Genomic DNA, 11161 nt, shown 5'->3' with positions numbered 1-11161 from the left:
TCTGCAAGAGGCTCATTTCCTTTTCCATTGTGCATGGCCAACTGGCAGCTTATGTCAAGCCAGTTCCATTCTAAATTAATATTTTCCAGCTGGACAGTATTAGAATAGTGTTTTCAATTAGTATTTTTCCTGGGGTACATAATAGTAGGAGAGTGATTTACCTGCAGGGAAAGTATTCCTATGGCAGTGTGCAGCTAGGCAACAGGTAATTTCCCTCCCTTCAGATACCTGCTAGATCACAATTCTCTTCTAAAATTTGATTGGCTCTGACAAAATCCACTGATTAATTTTTTATTTTTTTTTTAAGCCACAGCTGTTTGAATGCTCTGCTGAATGATACAACTTTTTTATAAGCATATTTGAAGACCTAGAAGAGAACAGAAGCAGGAACAGCGAGCATGAATTCACCATGCCTGGCTGACTTGATTTCCTTCTATGATAAGGTGACAGATTCTCATTAGGGGGAGAGCAGTGGATGCGACTGCACCTTGGCAAGGCTTTTGACACCGCCTCCCACTGCAGTCTCATTCATAAGCTAAGGATATACGTTGACAAAAGATAGGTACATACCTAGTTGGTTAAACAACAGATGTGATGCACCTTAATTATTTGCAGTGGGAAACCATGTCAAAAGCCTCGTCATCTCAGTCGTAAGCTAAGGACATACATCGACAAAAGGTAGATACATAACTGGTTCGTAGAGCAAACACATGCAACGCACCTTGATTATTGGCAAGGCTTTTGAGATGGTCTCCCACTGCAATCTCATTCATAAACTAAGGTCATACATAGATATAAGATGGATACATAACTGGTTGCATTATCGTTCTCAGCAAGTAGTTATCAGTGGCTCACTGACTTTTCACAAGGAGGTATCAAGTGGGATTCCCCAGGGGTCTGTCCTCAGTGTGATATTGTTGAACATTTTCATTAATGATGTGGGCAATGGGATTGAATGCACTCTTAGTAAATATACAGGTGTCACCAAGTTGGGTGGAGTTGCAGACACTCTGGGCTAGGATCCAGAAGGGCCTGGGTAGAATATGGTCCAGAATCAGCCAGGTGAAGTCCAACAAGAACATTTGCAGTCCTGCACTTGGGATAGACTAATTGCATGCAGAAATGCAAGCTGGGGAATCGCTGGCAGCACTGCAGAAAAGGACATGGGGGTTACAGTGGACCGTAAGCCGACTAGGAGCCCACAGCATGCATTTGTGACTATTCTTTTTTAACTAACAACGTACTGGATTGTTTTAACTGGAGTGTCTCTTATGAATCTATGTAAGTGATTTTTCCACTGTACTCAGCACTGGCCAAGCTTCACCTGGGCCTACTGTGTTAAATGTTGGGCTCCACGCTTCAAAAAGGTATGGACAAAGAGGAATGAGTCCAGTGGCAGAAATGAATAGAGGTTTGGGAAACATAACTTCTGTGGAAAGGCTGAAAAAACTAGGATTATTTAGTTTTGAGATGGGAAGACTGGGAGAGAGTTAATAAGTCTTCAGATACCTGAAGGGTAGTTATAAAGTGGAAGGAGATGAGCTTTTCTCTGTGGACATCGGGAACATGACTAGAAGCAATGGCCCCAAGCTTCAGCAGGGGACATTTAGGTGATTAGGAAGAGCTTTTTGAGGGTGGTGAAGCATTCAAACGGGCACCTAGAGAAGCTGTGCAATCTCCATCCCTGGAAGTTTTCAAGAGCAGGTTAGACAGACACCTGATTCGGATGTCTGGTTAGGGTTTAGTTAGGGATGATGCTGTCCTAAGCAGGGGGGTGGACTAGATGACTCTGGGATCCATTCCAGTGATGCTAGAAGGCTAATGGCGTTCTGGGCTGCATTGGTAGGAGCATTGCCTGCAGATTGAGGGAAGTGATTCTTCTCTATTCGGCACTGGTGAGGACACGTCTGGAGTCCCGTGTCCAGCTGTGGGGCCCCCACTACAGAAAGGAAGTGGACACATTTGTAGAGAGTCCAGTGGAGGGCAATGAAAATGGTTGGGGGCTGGGGGACAGGACTGGTGAGGAAAGGCTGAGGGAAAGAGTCGGGAGAAGAGAAGACTGAGGGGGATTGAATAGCAGCCTTCACTTCCCTGCAGGGGGGCTGCAAAGAGGATGGAGCTGGACTGTCCTCAGTGGAGGCAGATGACAGGACAAGGAGCAATGGGCTCAAGCTGCAGCAAGGGGAGTTGAGGATGGATGTTAGGAAAAACTGTCACTAGGAGGGTAGTAAAGCACTGGAACAAGCTCCCCAGAGCAGCTGTGAAATCTCCATCCTTGGAAGTTTTTAACACGTAGGTAGGCAAAGCCTTGGCCAGGATGATGTAGTTGGGGCTGGTCCTGCTTTGAGCAGGGGTTTGGACTAGATGTGACCTCCTGAGGTCCCCTCCAGCCCTCATGGTCTGTGATCCTGTGTTTAAGACTAATGGTCACTAAACCCCCATGCAGATGTCTCAGACCAAGTAACTACAAGTCAGACTCCTATTCAAACCTTCCTCATTAAGGAACTTCATTGCAGCTCGTCAGCAGCAGTCCTTAAAATAAGTTTTTCAAGTAGAAGTTCTGGAGGGTTTCTTTGTATTGATTGGCTTTGAGTTTTTAGGTATCTTTGTGGGTTAGAACATGCAACGAATTCCCATAGGCAGTAATTTTTATGTATATGTGTATATATGTGTGTGTGTGTGTGTGTGTGTGTGTGTGTGTGTATATGTATATATATATGTATATATGTATATATATATATATATGAAGTATAGTACAGTGAAAATTATCTTGAGCAAAAACACCCAAGGGATCAACAAAAAGCAGTTGCCTAATAAAAGCATATCTTTAACTGGTCAAACAAATTGTGCTGGAAACCTGGAGGGGAGGCTGTCAAGTGGTTGTGCAAGACGGGATTGGCTATGAGGGGTGGTCTGCACTGCAGCCTTCCCTGTGCTACGTCCACATATCCAGACTAAGAATCCAGCACTGATAAATGTTTTTCCCCATCTGTGAACTGGAGGCTGTTCACGACTGAGAGCTGCCTGAATGGACCAAAAGAGAAATATTTTGTCAGGAAAACAGTCTGCGGCTTTCTTAGGAACGTCCTACTCCTTTGATGTGTGGACATGCATGTAATTCCACTGCATTAACATTCGAGGAGTCAAAATTAGTCTCGCTTGCAAATTCTTAATTGTCCCATTATGAAGCATCCAATCCCCACAGTTGCTTACTGTGTTTAAAGGAGCAGAAAAAGTGATATATGCTTGGCCTGCCAATCTGGTGATTAACTTGTATCAGCCTGGATAAAAATGCTGTTGGGTTGGATGAAAAGCTTCCTGACAGTTTTGCCTGTGACACTGTAGAGAAAAAATGGTGGTGCCTTGATAGAGAGTGGAAGTGGGGCACTGCAGTCATTTGTGTTCAGTCCATTTGTATTTAACATCTCCTGGGATGCATATTAAACTTGTAAGAAGTTAGAAGCACCAGCAAGACCAGACAGCTAGTACTAAAGATCATGAAGCAGGCCTTTGAAAGACCTCAGAAGGAGGAAAACCCATTTAAAATGCAGAATCACTTGTACAGCCATGGTGTGAATTCCTGCAGAGTCGTGTGTTCCTCTCTGAGCACTGCAGCATTAGAAATTAATGCAATGTTAGGAGTTCACTGAAGAGCAGCAGATAACGAGAGCAGGGGCTGGCAGCCTTTGGGAATGGCAGGCAACGCTCCCGCCCTCCCTGCTCTGTCAAGGGCTGCTGTTTCCCTGCCATCCTGATGCAGCCTCCGCTTGCCGTGCAGTGCCAAAAAGCATGGTCAGAGCTGACTGCCTCCATTTGCATTTTCACTGACTGGCTTTCTCGCATGCCTACTGGCCTCTGGCTGCTTTCTCTTCCATCCAGACCAACTACAGGCACTTCCTCAGCCTGGCGAAGGGTGTTTGTATCTGAAAGCTTGCAAAGAAGAATTTTTTCAACTCTTTTAGTTGGTCTAATAAAAGACATCGGATTTACCCGAAGAACCCTGTCTGCCTATGTGCTTAGACCAACACGGATACAACCTACACCTTCACCCCTGGTCAGAGCTGATGCACATGGCACTATGTTCTCAGTTCCCCACCTGGTAGGTAAGATCCAAGTTCTTTGCAGGCTGGATCCGGCCCATGGGCATTGCAGGCCCCTGAACTAAAGGACTGATTTTTGTGGGTGTATGTCCACGCTGCAGTCACTGCACTCTCTGCAGCTTGTCCAGGTAGTTTAGAGCTATCTTTAAGCTATCTTATTAGAAGTCCTGCTAGCAATCTGGCTGTGCTGCTCAGCATAGGCTCACCACCCCAGTATTTATTTAGCTTGGAAATTCTGTGCCGCTTTACCTGCAATACCCAAGGCAGCTAGATTAAGAGCTTGCTGCCTAGTGCGTCTACATGAGTTGCGGCAAATGCAGTGCAGGCGTACTCGAAGCCTGCCATAGCCAATGTGCAGTACAAGTGGCATGGCACAGGCTCATGTGGTACAGTAGCAGATAGGGCAGGGAGCAGAAAGCAGAGCAGCAGATCAGGCAGCAGGAGGGGATCAGAGTGGCACTCTGAGAGGGTGAGGGGTTTAATGTATGGGACTCATGTTAAAAAGGTTGCCCACCCCCCTCCTGCTCTAAGTAGTATGTACTGTAGACCTTGACTGATCAGGGGTTGAGAGGGATAGAATTGCCTGTAGAAACTTGAAGGTTGTTCATCAAGGGTGGAGAAGAGAGGAAAGATTAATGCTTCATCCAAGGGATGTTACATAGAGGAATGGGAATAATTGGAGAGGAAAAATACACGGTACAGGAGAAATCTTCAGATCTATTCAACTGCAGAGTAGTCTTCCTGGGAGAGCAATTCAACTTCCACCACTACCACCATTTGGAAATACTCACACTTTGTTCTTGCATGTACTGTGGAAGAGGCAAGTTTGCCTATAGCTTCTTCCTGCTGGGTTTCTTGAACTTTATTTGTAGGAATTGGGGCACTAGCCACTTTGGGAGATTGGATACGGGTCTAGTTGAACCTCTGACTTAATCCAGGATGAAAATTTCTATACTCTTATTACAGTAGATGGTTTGTTCCTAGATGTCATGGCTAGAACTGTTATGATCCAGTTTAACATGCGTAATGCAGGCCGTTTGCACTTCATTTCCAAAGGAGGCTGTAACAAGTCTCTGATTCTAACTTATTATTTCTCAGGTTGGGGTTTTTGCACTTTTTCTTTACCACCTATAATCCTGCTTGCACATTAGCACAAGCCATTCAACAGGTTGCCCACTGGTGTGTAGCTACCTGATTCTGAAAACGGGCGATGCTAGCATTGGAACAAGATGTCCCTTCGGGAGATGCCGTCTGCATACGCAAACAAGTGTTAGGATAGCTACTGTGACATTGTGGTGAAGAGGAGCATGAGAAGAAAAAGAGACGATCCATTTTGATCTTTAAATTACTTTGAGTGTTGCTTTCCTGTGTTCTCTCCCTTTCTAATTCATGGGGGGAAGGAAGGTACCCTTTGAACACCTGCCACATTAATACAGACTTGCTGGTGGGAAGAAAGTAGAGCATGCGGGCAGCTCAGGTGTGCAAAACTGATTAGCTCCACTAGAAACTGATGTATTCTAGCAGTGATTTGTACTGTGAAGGCAACAAAAGATAAAGTCTTCCCTTAATGAATTATTTCTACTTAACGACTGGTGTGCAAATCTTAAGTTTCTGCTGTAAAATAAGCTATTTCAGGAGAGGGGTTTTTTGTTTGCTTTTAATTTGGATTTGGAATAAATACTTGGTGGTAACATAATACGAGATGTGTTGGTCCTCACCAGATGCCAGCAACATCTTTGCGGGTCTTTCCTGTCCCACATACATGTTGGTATTGTGTAAGAGGGTAAAAGAGGGTGTTTTGGGCACATGTGGGGTAAAAGATGGAGAGATGTCACTTATGTGATCATGGTGACAAGGGGCTGGACTTGATGACCCAGCTGGCTCCTTCTACTCCTGTATTCAAATAGCATTAAGGTAGAAGGTGAGGTAGGCATGCACCTTATAGACTAACTACATCAGAGTTGGTCTATGCGGTGCAAATCTCCCCTGCCTTTTCTCTGACTTCAGACTAACACAGTTGACTCTCTCTCTCTGTTCATCAGTAGACTAAAAGCAACATTTCACTGTTCCATTTCTCTGCATCAGCAGGAGCCACATATTTATAAATAAGATTGAAAAGCTAGCAACGTTTGCAGCTCTGCTGCCCCACGATGTGGCTGGCATTACCTATACCTTGATTTTTAGCAGATGGGGGAAAAAAAAATAGCTCGAGAGAGAGCATCCTGTAACCTTTTCAGTGAAAGAGGTTTTTAAAACTCTCCTTTCCCTCTGGTACAAATGAATACATTCTCTGATTGACAGTCTAATAATACCAATGGCTCCTGAAAAGTATCTTAGAGGACCAATTTGCATTCCTTTGTGCCAGGGAGTTGTTTTAAGTATCTTGTGTTTGAGATCTTCATCTGACCACTGTTTCATCCTTTTAACATGCACCTTGTATTATACAAGCAGCCAAGTGTTGAAAGTAACAAACTAATTGCCCTCTGGCACAGGAAATCGAGATGAATTTCCATCATTCGCCATATGGTACTGGTCAAATTGTACTGTGTTGTCTTGTTTTAAGCTGCCCCTAAGGTAACTAACAGTTGTGGGGGGAGGAATCAAAAGGTGTGCTAGGTGACTGAAAATAGTGAGACGTGGCCACAAGGTTTTGTAACTTAAAGTCGACTGGGGTTCAGAAGAGAACCGGACTTATTTGCAAGTCTTTCTCTTCACCTAGATTTGCACCCCGGGCTTGTTAGACTTCTGACTTGATCCTGCTTCTGTTAAAATCGGGTGGTTGTGTTGAGTGTAGTTGGCTCTCACCCCTGTAACGTACATTGATATGCTTGCTACAGTGGTATAGGTTGTAGCCACTTTGGTCTAAGGACATAGGCAGACAAGGTTCTTTTGGTATATCCAATATCTTTTATTAGACCAACCCAAATAGTTGGAAAAATTCTTGTTTGCAAGCTTTCGAGTATAAATACCCTTCATCAGGCTGAGAGAGCATATTTCTAACCAACTGCAGGTGCTTCCTCAGCCTGACAAAGGGCATTTATACCCAAAAGCTTGCAAAGAAGAATTTTTCCAACTATTTGGGTTGGTCTAATAAAAGATACCAGATTTAGCCAAAGAACTGTGTCTGCTGATATGCTTGTGACATTTTTGGGTATTTACTACAAGCTGTTGGTTACTCTTGCCCAGATCTGGAACTATTCACTGTGCTAGTGGGTAGCCCAGAAAGACTGCATGCCTTTTAAAAAAAATTATTTTGTTAAACTCTCTGGATACAGAAACACCGTATTGAGACTTTGTTGAACTCGAGCAAAAGGATTGATTTACTCTAGCCTGGCTAATTTCTTGTTTTGGCCAAGATTTCAAAGATAAGTTTGGAGTCTTAACCTAGATTCATGCATGGCAAATAATTACAAGAAGCTAATTCATCTCTTTCTGAGAACATGCACAAATTCCTGAGGATGCGATATTTTTTAAAATGTGATATTGTATTTTTATGGGAAATTGCTTATAGCTTGTATTACAAACCCTTGACCAGTTTTTAATCGTCAATTAAAAAATCTTTGCAAATCTCATCTGATTCTTTCTGCACTGTGAAGCCACTTGAAGAGACCTCAGTCTCCCAGCCGTAGGAGTTTGCTTCCATTTCATTGACTGTGAAGCACGTATCCTTACTGGAAATTGAAAGCATGTAAGGGTTATTTAAGACTCTATTGAGCCACAGAAAGATCTTGTTGTTAAAAATTGCATTTGACCTACAGTATTTTTAATACATTTGGAAAGCAATTGCCTTGGCCTGTCAATGTTGCACGGTAACTGAATTAAAAACTCCAATATGCTTGTAATTTGCGACGGAAATGAAATAAAATTGATGCTCGGTGCTAGGCATAGAATATTTATTATTCTGTCGTCGTTAATTTTATGTGCTATATAGCACTGACTTTCAGAATCTTTTGTATGTAAACCGTCCACATAGAAATAATAGGATGAACTATAAAAAAAAAAGAAATCGTTGAACTAAACATTGCATAATGCTGCCCAATTGTGACAAGCATTGGGATGCAAAACAGTCTGCCAAGGGAGCTGGTGGAGACAAAACACTTGGGTCACTTGGAACTAATCTAGACAAAGCCCCAGACGCCGTGCTGTCGGCGTGGGAAGACTGTTGCTGTGTGAGGTGGCTTAAGTTGGTGACTTAATAGGCCTCTTACCATCTTTAACTTGTGAAAATACATGTGCTCCATACACATGAAATACCTACCAGAATTCATAAAACAATGTAAATCACTCAGCTTGGGTTAATCACCTCTGGGCGCGTCTACACTTGATGCTACGGGTGTCTACATGTGACCAGCAGCTACTTCGTCATAGCGGTGCTTATAGTGTGCCGCTATGGCAAAGTAGATGCTAAGAACCACACACCACGCATACGGCGCAATACGGATGGATACTGCACCATGCTTTAGTACTTCCAAGAGGCAGTATTAATGCACAGAGCAATAACAGCTTCGCCATAGGGCGACACATAGAAAACACAGATAGATTTCCTTCTCTTCGCAAAAAGCCAGTGGAGCCATTTATATATTCAGCATTTAGCAAAGTACCATTAGCTTTCAATTTGCAGTGTGAAGAAAAAAAGAAAAAGCATTCTTTCTAAATATTAATAGCAAAGCCCAGTGGCCCTTCTGCACAAGAATAAGGGAAATACGGCCTGCATAATTATCTGAAACAGCAGGTCAACCCCCACTTATAAGCTCTAAGGACATTCATCTCCTGGCCTATCGTGGATGTGACGTTTTGGCTGCCTCAACTCCGAGCATCTTGTTACTCAGCAAAAAGAAAAAGAAAAAAAATAGTGCTTCTGTTGATAGTAGCTGTATCGTTTTGTTTGTGTTACTTTTCTTTTAAATTCAAAGAGAAAAAGTATTGCCTGTCCTAGACCCTGAAATTCTCGGCTCACGTTTCAGAATGGCACCAGCAGCTCATTGCAAACTTCCCCAAGCCTGAGTCCTCCTTCGATGTAACGGAAAGGGGATTTATTTCTTTTCCACGCACTTCCTGTTGCCTGTGAGATTTGCCAACAAGGGTGTTGGCTGTGGTTGTGCCTGGAGCATTCACTGGATGAAGGGGCCATCAAAAGGCAGAGATGCTAATGTGGATTTCATTTCAACCTGTGTATCCTATTAACTGTCATCCTTGATCACTCATCCTAAGGGTTAGACCCTGTACAGTCTCAAAATGTACCCATCCAACCATGTTGATCCCAGAAGCAACACCGGTGCTGAGTTAAGAGTCTGAAGGCTGTGCTTGATTTGCATGTATTTGCATAATAGAAGCTTTATCGTCCCATTAGGCTGTGGAATTGCTGATCTATTTCAATGATGAATTCATCAAAACCTCCCTGTAGAGATTGCTTTATGGTACTGAAAGGTGTTGGAAGCTTGGAGTCCTGTTCCTTTGAAAGCAAAATAGCAGCCAAAACACAATTATTTGTCACCACAAAAGGAGCTACGGCTCTGGTCATGGTGTCCATGCTGTGCCTGCTTCCTTTTGATGTGGAACGAGGGCTTTGACCTCCAGTATGAGCCCTTCAGTAGCCTTGCTGCCAATGCTCATTTTGTAACAGCAGTCTCCCGTGTGGAGAAGAGCGTGGAGGGGATGTTCTGGCCATAGACAGGCAGGATCTGAAGCTTTTGTTGTACCGGGGATGCTTGGAAAGCAGCTTGGCTTTGTTTTATGGAAGACAGAAGGCTGAGCAAGTGGGTGCTTTGTTCACTGGGAGGGAGGGGAAACGCACGGACTCTTTGCAGAGGAGCACAGTCCCTACCGTGGAAATAATAGTATGAAGAGCTCGGTGCTCTTTTTACATCTTCTTCTGCTCACTTGCTGTCTTGCGAATGGCGTCAAATATCAACCTCCAAATCGATGGGCCGCTCTGGTATTGTCACTCAGTGCATAGACTCCATCTACCTCGTCTGGGCATTGCAACTTTCACTTATGCGCTGTGCTGTGCTGTTTGTTGGGCATCGCATCCACGCAGGGGGCTGTCCAAGATGTTCACATTGTCAAGTGTTGTTTTGAAGTGTCTGTATCCAGATCTCAGTCTCTTCAGCTTGACCCATACTCCTCTGTCGAGGTCGTGCCCAATGGAGGACTTGTTTGGTGTTAGTCTAAAATGCTGTAGGAATAGGTCTGACCTTTCTCAGCAGCCACTCCATTGCCGCCCACAGGTTTGGTTTAGCATGCCCAATCTCTTCCAGGAGCTTGTGGGCTTCATATACAAATGGTGTATGACTTTTAAGCCTCTATCTGTTTCGGTCTTCAGTTAACAGTTGATGGAGCAGGTGATTTTCGTCATCTCTTGCCTCTATTGCCATTGATGATGTTAGGGTTTGTTGTTTTTTTTTATATATCATTTGGTCTAAAGTATGAGAGTACAGGGAGCAATCTGTCTGTGTGTAAGTTGTGCAACCTGTTATGAGTCTCAGCACACTTAAGTACAACGTCAAGCTTTTAGTGTGAAAACCTCTGGACCATACAGGGACACAGTCTTCTGCTGGTGTGTATACCATTGCAAGTGCCGTGGTCCTAAGCACTTTGAAGTTGGCACTCCATGTTGTGCTGGCTAAACATCTTAAGATGGCTACCCTTGCAGAGACTTTACTGCCATCCTTCTAGATGTGATATTCATAGGTGAGGGAATGGTCTGATGCAACTCCTAGGCAGGTTGGGGTATGCTCATGAGGAAGGATGCAGTTGCCTATTCGATGTGCTCTTGGCTCAAGGATTGTCCAGGTGGAAGAGTGACAATACTGATTTATTGATGCTCAACTTTAAGTGTCAGTTGTGGAGATGGTTAGCGATGAGGTCCATGTCAGTACTCAGTGTCTCTTCCATTTCTGTCATGTCTGTTTCTTGGGCTACTGTGGCGACATCATCAGCCTACATGAATTGCTTAGATGTACTTGGGAAGCCTGAAGTATATACACTGAAAAGTATTGGTGGGGGGAACTCCATTCTTCTGAGTCTGTACTCCCCCCCCCCCCCCCCCCCCCCCCGCCGGG

General features: G+C 44.0%; 1 protein-coding gene across 1 annotated transcript in view; it reads left to right on the top strand.

Moving 5' to 3' along the window:
* The window catches only part of ATRN (attractin), a 246227-nt gene that overhangs the window by 220734 nt on the left and 14332 nt on the right, over positions 1-11161 (top strand). The window lies entirely within an intron of this gene.

The sequence above is a fragment of the Gavialis gangeticus genome, unplaced genomic scaffold (genome assembly GCF_001723915.1).
Source record: "Gavialis gangeticus isolate Ggan-Ray unplaced genomic scaffold, GavGan_comp1, whole genome shotgun sequence".
Lineage (NCBI taxonomy): Eukaryota > Metazoa > Chordata > Crocodylia > Gavialidae > Gavialis > Gavialis gangeticus.
The sequence above is the reverse complement of the archived record's forward strand: the minus strand, read 5'-3'. Positions and strand labels throughout refer to the sequence as shown.